Genomic DNA, 14,316 nt, shown 5'->3' on the forward strand with positions numbered 1-14,316 from the left:
TGCTCTAATCTTTTCGCCATACTTTCTTTGTTCTCACTCTTCTCTCCTATAGTCAGTTCACATTAGGATACCTCGTGGGTGATATCAGCAATAAACAACTCATTTGATAAACACATCTTGAGTCTCACAATTTACAAAGCTGTAAGTAAAGGGTTATAGGAGATATGAAGAGTATCCAAGTGCTGGCTCTAATAACTGCCATCACAAAATTATAAGCAAACTTCAACAGAGCTCATGAAAAGGTGTTCAACACTATTAGTCATTAAGGAAATGCAAACCCAAACCACAATGAGATACCACTTCACACCCACGAGACAGCTACAACAAAAAGGACAGGTATTAACAAGTGACTGTGAAGATGTGGAAAAATTGAAACCCTCCTGTTCTTTGAGGTGATAAAAATGTTCCAGAATGGAACAGTGTTGATGGTTACACAGTCATGTGATAAACAACTGAATCGTGCAATTTACAAAATACATGCCTGCCATGTATTAGTCAGAATCGGTTAACTACTACAACAAATAAACCAAATCTCAAAGGCTATTTAAAGAAGCCCAAAACTTCAAGAGGAGCTTGGGGAGGAAGAGTTCAGTTCTGACGAGGGGGATTTTGGAAGGCTTCTCAGAACAAAAGACATTTAAATCAGACCGTAAAGAACAAGAGTTTATGATAGCCATTTATAAAGCTTCCATATCTGTGCTTTAAATGCACAGAATGCCATGCCTTTATTTTTAATTCTCTGTATATAGAGTATGGTCCCTTGTTGCAAATGAGGATCCTGAGGCTCAAACCTCAGGAACCTGATCTCAGAGAGGTCAAGGTGGCTGCCCCGTAACCACAGAGCTAGTGAATAGCAGAGAAAGAGTAGGGTTGGCTGACAGGCGAGCTCTTGAAATATATTGAGGTTTGAGTAGTCTACACAGAGGGAACAACAGTTCAAGGGTGTTAGGGTAGAAATAGTAGAAGATGAATGGGAACCAGCAAATCGGCCAAGTAGCTGGGCCATCTCTCCAGTTAGCACCTGGAACTAGGACTTAATCTTCACAGGTAGGCAGGACCCAAATTATGGAAGGCTTTGTGTGCCTGATGGAGAAATTTAGAGAGCAAGACCTCCTCTTCCAGCAGAGTTTATAATCTACTGGACAGACAAGACCAACCGTGAAATAACAATTACCATGAACACATTGCAGGCTGGAAGCAGGACGGTACGCCAAGCTGATACCAGTAAGAACTGATGCCTTGAATGTCTAGGGATTCATCTGTTACACCCACAGTGGCACAGCTATTGTTGACCTGGAAAAAGGGGCTCCATGCTGGAAAGCTATCTTGTAATATCTGGACAAGGCTTGTGAAATGAGGAGAAGTAGCACATAGCCTGGGGGCCGGCTGACCCCTCCTGAGCCTCAGAGATCCCCACCCTCCTGCATTCTTACTTTTTTTGCCTGGAGCCGAATCTCACTTCTAGGTTATGGGTTCTTAACACTCCCTGCCTCGAGGGACTGTTACACGTTTTCATCTGCTATTTACCCAGATTTGGAAAGTGAGATAAAAGAAAATTCAGACCCTAGGGTGAAACCCAAGGAAGAAATAAACTGATGTAAGTCAGAGTCATAATTTTTCAGATCCAGAAAAGCAAGTTACTCAGACTAATTCACACATCATTGAGAGACCAATTAGAACCATTAGCAAGTTGTTAGCACTGACTTTAAGCTACCTGCTCTGATGTAGTCCCAACCATTCAGAAGGGGTTGTGTGGTGTCACTGAAATTAACCAGTATAAACATACCTGCGCATAAACAACCCTCAATCCACAAGTGTTTGTTGGGTGCTTTTCCTGCCTGTGCATTATAGTCCCTCCCCAAAGGCAGATTTAAATACTCAAACACACACAACTATCTAGTTCTCAAATCACTAGCTACTGGTCTTGATGGTGGAGTTAACATAAAAGATGTGGAAAGTCCCCAACAGCATCAGGTTATAAAATTTCAGCAAAGGAGGAAGACTATGTATGGCTGCATAAAAGTTCAGAGACTCCAAGGCTGGTGTTGCTCAGATAGACGTCCCTTTAGGACTTAGACTTGGGGCCTCCCCTTGAAGGATGGGAAAAATCGAAGCAAAAAAGTGGAGGAGATAGAAGAGAAAATATATTTCCAATAGAGAGTGGGTTCTGGCATCTGACTAGTGAGAAGCAATCTTGGCTTTACCACTTGGCCTTGCTCTCATTACATTACCCCTCTGTGTTCCCATTTCCACATCTGCGTGGGAATGATGAGAACAGTAGTGTCTATCTGATTGCATTGTTGGCGAAGATGAAGTGAGTTACTGGACACACACATTATGAATCACATGATGCTGGGTTAATACACAGCTGACAATCAGGGCTAGCTGTTACTGCATGGAGCAAATGCAAAGAAAGCACATTTCAGAGTAGTAGTTATTTTAGGATCGCTTGTTTTTGAATAATCCTGCCAAAGCTACATTTAACATTCAGAAAAATTAACCTGATTAGTACCTTTTAAAAACAAATCACGTAAAATGAATTCATGTCGATCAATCTGAGATATTGTAGGAGGTGACTTTTGTACCATTTACTACTTTTTTTTCAATCCACCTGCATTTGCCTTGGGTTCCTTTTTATCATCAATAGGGAAGGGAACCTACCTGTCCTTGCTTGGGCTGCTCTAACAAAATACCACAGACTGGGTGACTTAAACTATAGATGTTTGGGACACCTGGGTGTCTCAAAGAATCTGCCTTCAGCTCAGGTTGTGCATGATCCCAGGGTCCTGTGATTGAGTCCTGCATGGGTCTCCTTGCTCAGCGGAGAGCCTGCTTTTCCCTCTGCCTCTGCCTGCCACTCTGCCTGCTTGTGCACGCGCGCGCGCTCTCTCTAACAAATAAAACTTAAAAAAAAAAAAAAACCCACAAAAAGCTTTAAAAAAAAGTAAATAAACTACAGATGTTTATTTCTCACAGTCCTGGAGGCTGAAGTATGAGATCAAGTTACCAGCACAGTCAAGTTCTTGGTGATGGCCCTTTTCCTGGCTTCCATTTCCAGATGGCTGTGTCGTGGGTGGGGTGGGGGTAGGAAAGAGTTCTTTGTGTATTCTCTCCTTATTAAGGGTGCTAATCTCATCATGAGGACCCCACCCTTGTGACCTCATCTCCTAAAGTTCTACCTCCTAATAGCATTGACACTGGGTTTAGGGCTTCCACCTAGGAATTCGGCAGGGGCTGGGGGTAGGGGAATGGATACAAACACTGAATCAACTTAAAAGAAAAAATAAGAAACAAAACATTCAAACTTATTTGTTATGAATGATCCTATAGTGCCAACTATTTTATAAGTCGAAGCTTTAGGAATAAAATTAATTTTAAGAGTAGACTTCGGGGGCACCTGGGTGGCTCAGTGGGTTAAAGCCTCTGCCTTCGGCTTGGGTCATGATCCCAGAGTCTTTGGATCGAGTCCCGCATTGGGCTCTCTGCTTGCGGGGGAGCCTGCCTCCTCTTCTCTCTCTGCCTGCCTCTCTGCCTATGTGATCTCGGTCTGTCAAATAAATAAATTAAAATAAATAAATAAATAAATAAATAAATAAATAAAATCTTAAAAAAAAAACGAGTAAACTTTGAAGTTTAAAAATGCAAATTTTCTGAGCATAAAGGATATCATTTTTCTTCGAAAATCATGAAGCCATTTGAAGATACGGAATTAAGAGATTCTGCTGGGGTGGGAAGGGCAAAGAGGTGATGGTTTTATTGCTTGTAACCAGAGGGGATAATCATGTTTTTCATTTTTTTTAAGTATTTCTTTTTTTTTTTTTTAAGATTTTATTTATTTGACAGATAGAGATCACAAGTAGGCAGAGAGGCAGGCAGAGAGAGAGAGAGGAGGAAGCAGGCTCCCGGCTGAGCAGAGAGCCCGATGCGGGGCTCGATCCCAGGACCCTGAGATCATGACCTGAGCCAAAGGCAGCGGCTTAACCCACTGAGCCACCCAGGCGCCCAATCATGTTTTTTGTTATTTTATATATTTAGAGTTATCTTAATAATTATGAATAGCTAAAGAGGTTATTTTCTGATAACATATCTAGTAGATTTAGCTAGTGCAAACCAGATTTGTATGGTTTGTGCTGGATCCCTGCCTCTCCAGCTCCTTAGTGCCCCTCCTGTCTATCCTTTCCCTTCCTCCTGTGGTCTTCTCTTCTGCAGTCCTTGACAAAGCCCCCATGGTCCAACTGTCTCTTCCACGACCATGTGCAAGAAAGTGTGTGTGCGTGTGTGTGTGTGAGAGTCTCCGCCCTTTGTGTCTTCCACATGTGTTGGGGAGGAGAGATGGAGAGGTGTTCCTGGGATCCCAAGTGAAATGAAGAATGATTTTTTGTCATTGAAACAATGTTTATCAAAGCAGTTAATTTCTACAAAAATTACAGCACCAAGGACGGTTTACTAAAAAGCTAAAAGGGGCTTAAGTTTCAAGACCCCTCATTTTACAAGAACACTTCCAAGTTGTTTTGTCTTCCTTAACTAGAAGATTTGGCTCCCCAAATTGTGCTTCCAGCCCTAGAAAACCTGGATTGTTTCTGGTCAACACTATCGTTTAATTACAGATCCAGATCCCCTCCATGGACTGCTTGCAGACCATGCTGAGAACCTCAGTACCATATATGTTACTTCTAAGTAGTGTCTTTTGAGAAACAAACACTTCCTTAACAACATACAACCTGTTCTCTGCCCTAGAAGTTGTGTGGGTCCTTAAGAAGTGTTTGCTGATGAAATAATAATGAAATAAATGAAGGGAAAAATGAATATACTTGAAGCACTTATTGACGGTTTCTTGCTGAATGACAAGATTATAGTGATTTTTCTTTTCTTCATACTTGACCAAGTTTCCAAAATTTCTAAATTTTCTACAATGAACATGTATTCCTTTGAATAATTTAAAACTTGCTCTAAAAGCTCATAGGACAGATGCTGTACTCAATTTATACATGTATGACGTGCTTGCTTGTGGCCTTCTGTTAGCTCTGAGGAGACCAAGTCAAAGGAGACCAACATTGCATTGCCCTCAATGATCTACAGTCAGTCCCCGTTCTGAGGCCTGAAGGGATAGAACTCAACACAGGTCAACATTTACAGAGTTGGTCTATTCAGGGTGGTCTGTGTACATGAGGGAAGTGGGGTGGGGAGGGAGACAAAAGCTTGTTACTCTTAAGGATCGTTTTAAATAGACAAACGCACGCACATCTTAGTCATCATAGATTTCTTTCATTTCAGCATAGGAGGCTTTAGGCATGGCCTAAAAACCCCAAAGAGGGGCTGACTACATTTGCATAAACCCAGCAGATGGATCCCTCCCCCAACGTTAAGAAGGAATGCAAAGATTTAAAAAAAAAAAAAAGTTTACCAAATTTGGGGTTAAACTATATGTCTGAAATAACAGCTCACATTCAGCGAGCTCTTACCATGTGTCATTACACAAAGTGTTTTACACACATTGGCTCCTCATTTTATTTTCCTTTTACTTTCACAACAAGCCTAAGAGGTGGGAGCCAGTATCATCAATCCCATTTTACAGCTGAGGAAAGGAAGGCTGACAGAAATGAAACCGATTGCCTAGGGTCACAGAGATGGTGGCTGGCAGTGCCTGACTGGAATTCTAATTTGCCTCCTCTCCCAATTTAACCGTTCCTCTTCAGATGACAGAGAGCTCTGGTTCCAAGGAGAAAAAATGAACTAGAATATGGGTAATTTAAAAAACAGAACACAAGTTGATTTTCACAAACAACGTGATACCACCCTTTTAAATCGAGAACGAAAAAGCACCGGAAAACCATTTCCTCCCCGCAAAAGCCTGACTTTCCCAGCCATGATGGGTGGTTATTAACTCATTTCATTACACTAAATTATGCATTTGCTTTTCAATTAAGTGTCTCATCACTGTCACGGCTCTGACGTGTCCTTTTCCATTCTCCAACTTCATCTTGGTGGAAAGTGAGACACGGTTCGGTCTGTGTGTAATCCGCGAGACCCGGGGGGTTATCTTTTGCCCCTATTGTTTTCTTGGGGGTCGCTCGCTCCGGAGGCCTGGCATTCCTCACGCGTCTGGGGCAATGCCGCAGCAGCGAAGCGCGGGGAAGCCGCACAAAAGACGTCCGACCGCTGTCGATGTGCAAAGATCAATCCGGTGCTCGCACGGAACACCCAAGACGACCGAGAAGAGGGAAACAAATACCTTCTCCCAAAGGGGGGTAAATTGGGCGGCCTCTTGTGAGTGCCCACAGAAAACTGAACGGCGATCTTTCTGGACCCTTAACCATCCCAGACGCGTCCAGCCCACGCGGCCTCCGCCCTTAGTCCCCGGAGCCCGGGAAGGGCGGGGAGGGGAAGCAGGGCGCGAAGTCAGCCGCCAGGGCCGGAGGCGCACCGCGCTCTGTTCCGCGGGGCCGCTGCCGCCGTGGGGCCCGGCCTTCATTCAGGGGGAAGGCGCCGCCGCTCCAGGGCACCTGGGAGGCGGTTCGGTGCCGGGCGGGAGCCGCGGCGCTGCGGCCATCCAGCCGGGGAGGGGAGGGGCCGCGCGGCGCGCCGAGGGTGCCCGGCCTTCCCTCCGTCTGCTCCCAGCGGGCGCAGCCCCGCGGCAGGGCCCAGAGGCTGGCCGGGTCTACCGCAGAGCTGGGCACTCCGGCCCCGAAGCGGCCCCGGGGCACCCTCGCCTGCCCCCGGGTGACAGGGCCCGCACGCAGCTTTCCGGCCGGGGTCTCCCCTCCCGCCGGCCCGCGGGCTCGTGGCACACGCCCGCGCGCGCGCGCACACACACACACACACGGACACACACACACACACGCACAGACGCGCACATATGTGCCCCGCGGCGCCCTCTTTCCCTCTCCGCAGGCTCCTGCGCCCGCTCGCCCGAAGCGGTCCTCCCGGGGCTCCGCAGCCGGGCGGCCTCGGCAGCCCCTCCCCGGAGCAGGGCGGCGGGCCGCTAGCGGAGCCGGGAGCGGGGAGGGGCCGGCGGCGGGGGGCGTGGCCGGCTGCCCCCGCCCCTCGAGTGAGTGACTGGGCGAGGAGGGCCCCTCCCTCCCTCCGCCCCTCCCCGGCGGTCCCCTCCCTCGCTCGCTCCCAGCCCGCTCCCGCTCGCTCCCTGCCCACTCCCGGGGGGACGTTCCGCGCCGCGGCCCCGCGGCCGCCGCTTCTTTCACACTTTAGTTGGGAGCTGCGCGCCGCGCTCAGTTACTGGAGAGCTGGCCGCGCGCCGTCGCCTCCCGCACGCACGCACGCGGCCCGGGCTCCGGGGTTCTCGGCGTCTACTCGGAGCGGCGGGGAGGAGGGGGACACCCGGACTCACTGTGGGGAGGCGAAGGAAGAGGAGAGGAGGGAGGAAGAGAAAAGGCGAGGAGGAAAGGGGCGGGGGGCGGGAGGCTTGCCACCTTCAGCCCCCCCGCGAGCGCCCAAGGTAAGCGTGGCCCCCGCCGGCCTCGGGCGGGGGGTGCGGGCGGCGCGGCCCGCGGCTCGGCTCCCCGGCGAGCCCGGGTGGGCTGGGAGGGAGGCCTGCGGGGAGTCTGCCGCGCGGAAGGGATGCGAGCCGCGGTGGTGGCGCTGCCGGCGCGCGGCGCGGCCCGGGGCTGCTGCTGCTGCTAGTGCGGGGACGGAAGCTGGGGTGGGGGCGTCTGCTCGCCGGGGCGGAGGGGCTGGGATGCGGTTGGGGCTGCTGACGACTTTCGTCACATTGAGGCCTGGGTGGCTGGTGTGAGACACCCCTCCCTTCCCACCCCCACCCCCCCGCCGCCCTCAGCCTGCCTGCTCCTCTCGAGCTGTGCATGTAGCCACCGTACTTTGCAAGCCAGATCCAGAAGGAAACAACAAAATTCAGAATCCTGTGTTAAGTCTCCGAGTCCCTTCTCCCGCTCCGACTGATTGATGTGTTTGGGTGGGTGCTGGGATCCCCGGGATTTCTGAAGTTTTGACCTTTTGGGGTGGCTGGTCTCGGTGCATCTGTCTGCTCACCTCGGCGTGTTTATTATTCGTGCCCATGCGAGGCAGCACAGGGTGCTTGGGTATTGTACACGGAGAAGATCTCACTCCCCTCTGCAGGCAGTTCGCGAAGTGCGGCCGCCAGGGCTGCCTTTGCTCTGCTGCTGATGTCCTTCCCAATCATCCACCCTGCCTCCTCCCGCCACGGAGGGACACCCCCCCCCCCCACCTTACTGTTTGTGTGAGAGAAGTCCCTGGGCTTAAGGGCTCTCATCTCCCATTCATTCCTCTTCTAAAGCTCTGAATTGGCTCAGGCACCAGGGTCACATTTGAGGAGGCTTTCTTTTGCTCCAGGAGTTACATGGTCAAAGATAAAAATACATACCCCCAAAACATGCCTTAATCGTGAGTGATGACAAATACAGTTGGGGATAGTAGTGGTTTGTTTCAGGAGGAAACCTACCTCCCTATGAGGTATCTTCCATCGCATGTGGGTTAGGAAATTTGTTTTAAAATAGATGGTGCTTATGTTGTGTGTGGCTGGAAGAGAGCCATAATAAGTTCAGCTATTGGAGTAACTCTGAAAGTGATACACCCTGATCATCCAGAACCTTGGTTGGACACACACACGCTCTGACTCAGACGTTGGGAGGGGGGCTGACGCACCATAGATTGCATGAAACACTTTTTTTTTTTTTTTTTTTAAAGGAAACAGTATGGACTGTTTGGGGAAGTGGCATGTTCATTACACAGAGAGATGTTATGAAAACCTCTCTATTCAAAGGGGTAGACTCACCTTTCACCCAATAATAACCTTTTAGTTTAGTAGAGTTGGAATGTACCAAGGTAGAAGAAAATCATGGGTAGTGTGGGTCTGGGCTATTTAGCTTTTCTGGGAGTGGTGGTGGGGGTGGGGAGAAGATGATGTTTTTGAAGGGTTTTTCAGTCCAAGATGCTCAGTTTGGGGGGTCCCCCCCTTTTTCATACTTCTAGAGCACAAGGGTAGGACCAATAGAACATGTTGTGTGTTGGCTCTCTGGAAATGCAGTTGATCGGACATAGAAATTAATTTAGACACGATCAGCTATTTTTGTTTTACCCCTTGTGAAGTGGGAAGTGTTGGTGATGGGACATCTGAGTGTATTTAACTGCATTAAACCATTACTGGGACCAGCAGTTATTCGCTGAACACAAAATGCAGCATTGAAATGTCACCTCCCCTCAGGTTTCCAGCTAGGCAGACAGGGTTCAGAGAACAGTTCTGGAGAGCCACTGGGCAAAGCAGCAAAACCCAGCAAACTTAGCTCTTGGATGAGCCAATGCCCTAGGAGAAGTGGGGCTCCTCTGGTCAGGCTTATCTCCCTTGGATCATAGTTCCCCAGAAAGATGGCCTTGGTTGGTGTGGAGGTCTTTTATTCATCGTTAAAAGTCATCCTGGAAGAACCCTGAGGTTCTAGCCTCCCTCTGCAGCACTGACTCATTTTAACTCTTTGGAGAGAACTGATCATTTTGTTTTCTTGGATAGTAATTTATCTGTCACCCCTTTCTCCTTGTCTCATTTTGTCATCTCATGTGGATTTTTGGGAATTAATAGGCCACTGTTTGAAGTGGTTGGAGCTTCTTGAAGAATCACAGGATGCAAATCAAGAGCTTGGTCGTTAATTGGTACTACTTGCTGTGCCTGATTAAAAATCCTACCAAGGAGGAAGGTGGTTTGCCCGATTATGAGTATCTCTCCAGGCAGATGGTGCCTCAGCATTGTGTGGAATTGTCCATCAGGCGAGCCTTGACTGTTACATTTCTAGTGGCTTGCTCCAGGCTCTTCCCGGCCAGCCCCCTTTCTACTGGTTGTTTTCTCTCACAGAGTGAGACAGCCCAGATTGAGAGAGGGAGTGTCATGGCATCTCCCGTGAGGTCAGGAGAGGCAGGAGAGGGCAGGGGCTCGATCACGTGGGGGTGGTGGGGGGATCCTAAGTGTGATAAGTAGCCCCAGCTTCCCTTGAACTTATCAGTACCACTTGGTGCTACCTGAGGCACACACAAGTGCATTTTGGGCCATTTTATGATCCTCCTTTGGAATGTCAGAAGTTCCAAAGCATGGGAGAAGTAAATGTGGTGATTAATTAAGTTCTTGTTAAAACACGAAAAGCAGATTGCACTAGGCTAGTATAACATATTGCTTAGACCACGGAGAAGGCAGGGATAGGGCCTGTCTGCAGGGGGAATTGCAACATTGAAACTATTTTAGAAATTGGGGACAGTTGTGACTTTAAGAGCTCATAATTCAAGGGCTTATCTAAAGTGGCATGCAAATTACACATATACATATTTTTAAAGTAGGCAATTATTTAGCTTGCCTATCTCAGTTCTGAAGTTTAATTTTACAAGTTACAGTTGCAACAAGAAACAACTTGACATGCTGTGGTTATGCAATCATGACAAGAGTGGTTGGATGTAAGCTGGGCTAGGAAGAACACAGAAATGATCACCCAACAGCATCTTCCGTCAGCAGGCATTAAGAAGTTCCTTGACTTTTTTTATTTTTTTGCAATGAAATGTGTTCCTGGAAAATGTATTTCCTGGGTTGTAGGCCAGGCACAGAATGTAAAGACTGCCTTCTGTCTCCACTTGTGGAAAGGGGAGGTAGCTCCCCTCAGATCTACGATAGAAACTGAAAAGATGAATTGGCCAGGCGACTAGAAGGCAAGTGGTTTGGGTCATCTTTGCAAGCCCTGCAGAAGCCCACACACTACCTTGTACTTGGAAGTTACTCAGTGAGCGAGTGAATTGAATTGAATTAACCTAATTAGTTAAGGTCTGTAATGTGTCAGAAAAAAAACTCCTTGGAAATACATTAGCTACGGACTTCCATTTCAGTAAGTCAGTACGATAGCTTATTAAGAGCTTCATATTCTGCCTGGGATAAGGTTGTTTGTTTTTTAAAAGACTTTATTTATTTATTTGATACAGAGAGAGAGATCATAACACAAGTAGGCAGAGAGGCAGGCGGACAGAGAGGGGGAAGCAGGCTCTCTGCTGAGCAGGGAGCCCGATGCAGGACTTGATCCCAGGAGCCTGAGATCATGACCTGAGCCGAAAGCAGAGGCTTAATTAACCCACTGAGCCACCCAGGCGCGAGGGTTGGATAGCGTTTTTAATTGTTGAAGAATACTGGGCAGTCAAGTAAACATACGAGGCATAACGTCCCCTGAAATTACTGGAATTTCTACCTGGGGGAATCTTGATTGGGATTATATGTAGTATCCGTCTTTGACGAGTATTTCTTCACTCATGAGTGTTGATTTATGACTTTGGTCTTTATCTTTTTAGTCCAGGGGGTTCCGTGAGTAACGATTCCTCATATGGGTACGGCACTTTATGGTTTCCAGAGAACTCATGTCCCTCGTCTTACTGAACTTGGTGCTGCAGCCCTAGCACTCGGGTGTCCCATGCTGGAATCCCAGAATGAGCCTGGATCAAGGAGTCTGAGAGAGGGGCCTGGGGAGGTTCAGGTAGCCCCAGCTCTTGGTTTATTAGGTTTTCCCAAGGGAGGCAGTAATCGATAGTCACGGCTACTCCCTCTAAAATCACTTAATGTGGGGAGAGTGGAGACCGATCTCATGCAGGGAGCTAGCTCACCAGGCTCCTGGCGTTCCCGTGGCTCTGCCCCTATATCCGTTCTCTCTCTCCAGGCTGTTTTTAACTTTATTCCTTTGCCAAATGTCCCTTTCACCCTCTAGTCCTTCCTGGAGCTTTAACGTGGCTTTCTGTCCCATAGATTCTCACCCATAGAGCCTCCTGCTTCTTACCCCTCCACCTTACTTTTGCCGGCAGGACTTGGGTATTTTATGTTTGAATAATCTTGTCCAATATTCAACCTCCTCTCCAGGCCCCCTTTCTCCTGGACTCCGCCCACCTCCTGGTCAAGTATAGCCTTCTGGCTTCTGGGGAACTTCTTCCTTCTGCCCTCAGGGCCCCTATACCTTGCCCTACTTTGCCCCACACCCCCTTATTACTCCCGCCCACTTCTTTTCCGTCAAACCTTTAGATCTTCTAGCACGGACCTGCCTGTGCCTGTTTCACAGACTCCTGCTACTTAGCAGATGCATTTATAGCAATCATGAGTTCAAGTCCACATGCTTTGTGCCTTGTAGAAAAATGGGATCAGAGCACCTGTGAGTTTAGGGATCTTCTTTGCCTTTGTTTTCACTTTGGACTTCCCTGTATTTTGGATTTTTTAAGGTTCTTGAGGCATGTAGTAGTGACAGCTGAAGTACTTTGCTTCTTCACTTAGCTGTTACATCCTGTGTTGGATAATAAAGGAACATCTCCATGATTATTGTTATTTTTAAAGATTTGGACAATAAATCTTGAAAAGCATTTCAGAGATTTTTGTAATGGCACCATTGAAAGGCTTTGCCGTATGCCAAAATCTACTAATGACAGAAATAGAATGGCTTATTTAATGCCATCTTCATTACCTTACTTTTTTTCTCCTTTGGTTAAATAAATATTACTGTAAGTTGAACCAAATTTTTTCCCTCATTTGTTATGGTTTTACTGTAGGTTATAAGCCTACAGGACTTATTAATGCCAAGTAAGAATTCTTTAGCTAATATTATTAGCTTGTTAGCTAATAGGACCTAATTTTGCCCTGTAAGTTTGTAGCCTAGGTCAGCCCCATCAGTAGAGAGTCAGTCGGAGAAAAAGTATTAATGGGGACAACTGGAAAAACATATCCTATTGACTCACTATATACATACTTGGGTTGGTCTTTTTATAAAATTGTACTTCACAAGTAGATCCAGCGCTAGTTATGCAATATCCTGAGTGCTCCCGGGCTTTTGGAAGAAGGTGCTTTAAAGCAGAGCAGAGCAAATGGTTTTTAAGTAAGAATTCCCTTTCTTTGATGGGACTATGCTTTATTTGAGCGCAGTGGATAGCATAGTAGTTCTGGTTCGTTGGCAAACCCCTTATTAGGACACCTCACTTGGTGACTTCAGGTTTTCCCCAGCTGAGCTGGACAGGCAAGAGGTCATGAGAAGTTTAGTCTTCTCTGGAGTTTGGGGATCTTTTTTATACCAATCATCACAGCTGCTGGTGTGTATCATAGCCATTCCTGAATGCCTCTCCCCGAACCCCAGGTTGACAAGGAAGGTCTGTGTGTGGTTGTTTACAGCACAGAGGAACCCCTCTGTTGACACGACGATTTCTGTCCCCCGAAGATTGAAAGGCCAGGTGTGGCGTAAGGAGAGCCGCAGCCTGCCGGGCAGTGTTTTGCAGAGAACTTTTCAAAGACACAGATAGTTGATACATGCCAAGGGGTGACTTCAGCAGTTCTATGGGAAAGTCCTGCCAGAAGCAGTTTACCTAAAATAATTTTGTAATCGTTCCTGCAGTTAGAAGGTTATTCAGAAAGAAGCAACGTATATCTCATTTTATGTACCAGAAAGATAGGATTACTATTTTGATGAAGGAGATGAGAATCCAGGAACTTCTTCGAGTCCCTTAATATTTGCTGAGAATTCAGATGTCCTGGTTTCTGTGCCAGGAATCTATGGCAGTCTAGACACAGCAACAAAACAAACCTTGCACTTGGCCTTGGTGGCTTCCCTAGCACCCACCCCTGCCCTGCCTGGGGATCTCAGGTCTCGGTTCGGATCCTGTCTCTCACCCTTTTCTTTCTTAATTTTCTTTTCTTTTTTAAAGATTTTTATTTATTTATTTGACCGAGTGAGAGACACAGCCAGACAGGGAACACAAGCAGGGGGAGTGGGAGAAGAAGACGCAGGCTTCCCGCTGAGCAGGGAGCCTGATGCGGGTCTCGATCCCAGGACCCTGAGATCATGACCTGAGCCGAAGGCTGACCCTTTTCCCACCAACCAACCGTGAGAGTGGCTCCTCCCTTGCCATCCCTGAATGCCTGTAACCCTTACGTGATGTTTATTTCTTTCACTATTAGTTTTGATTTTCAGTTATGTACTTTTTATAGCCCCAGCAAATGATAAGATCTTCCTTCATGCCCCGGGGGCGGGGTGGTGGTGGTGTATTATGCTGATTAAGTGGCTCTTGGTTGGTTGACAGCTAGTCAGGGGTCTGACGCTTAAAATTTTTCTCTGTGAAGACCTTGCTCCCATTTAAAACTCTCTTTAACCAAATGAGGAAGTATCGTGTGGGATGAGAAAAGATAATGGGAATTTTAAAATTCCTTTGTTGGGCCAAGATTAAGGCATCTAATCTTTCTTACTCACTCAGATAATCTGTTAAACAAACATTTACTTTTTGTTGATGACACTTTGTGTCATCTCGGTGCCTGGCACTGAGAGATGTTGGAGAGACAGATAA

General features: G+C 47.3%; 1 protein-coding gene across 1 annotated transcript in view; it reads left to right on the forward strand.

Annotated features, from left to right (window-relative positions):
- The first annotated feature begins 7,109 nt into the window (after nt 1-7,109).
- Nucleotides 7,110-14,316, forward strand: part of C14H1orf21 (chromosome 14 C1orf21 homolog) — a 221,419-nt gene continuing 214,212 nt past the window's right edge. Inside the window, exon 1 of the mRNA XM_059146700.1 lies at nt 7,110-7,453. The gene's annotated coding sequence lies outside the window, so the exon portion shown is untranslated. The remainder of the gene's footprint in view (nt 7,454-14,316) is intronic.

This window comes from Mustela lutreola, chromosome 14 (assembly GCF_030435805.1).
Source record: "Mustela lutreola isolate mMusLut2 chromosome 14, mMusLut2.pri, whole genome shotgun sequence".
NCBI lineage: Eukaryota > Metazoa > Chordata > Mammalia > Carnivora > Mustelidae > Mustela > Mustela lutreola.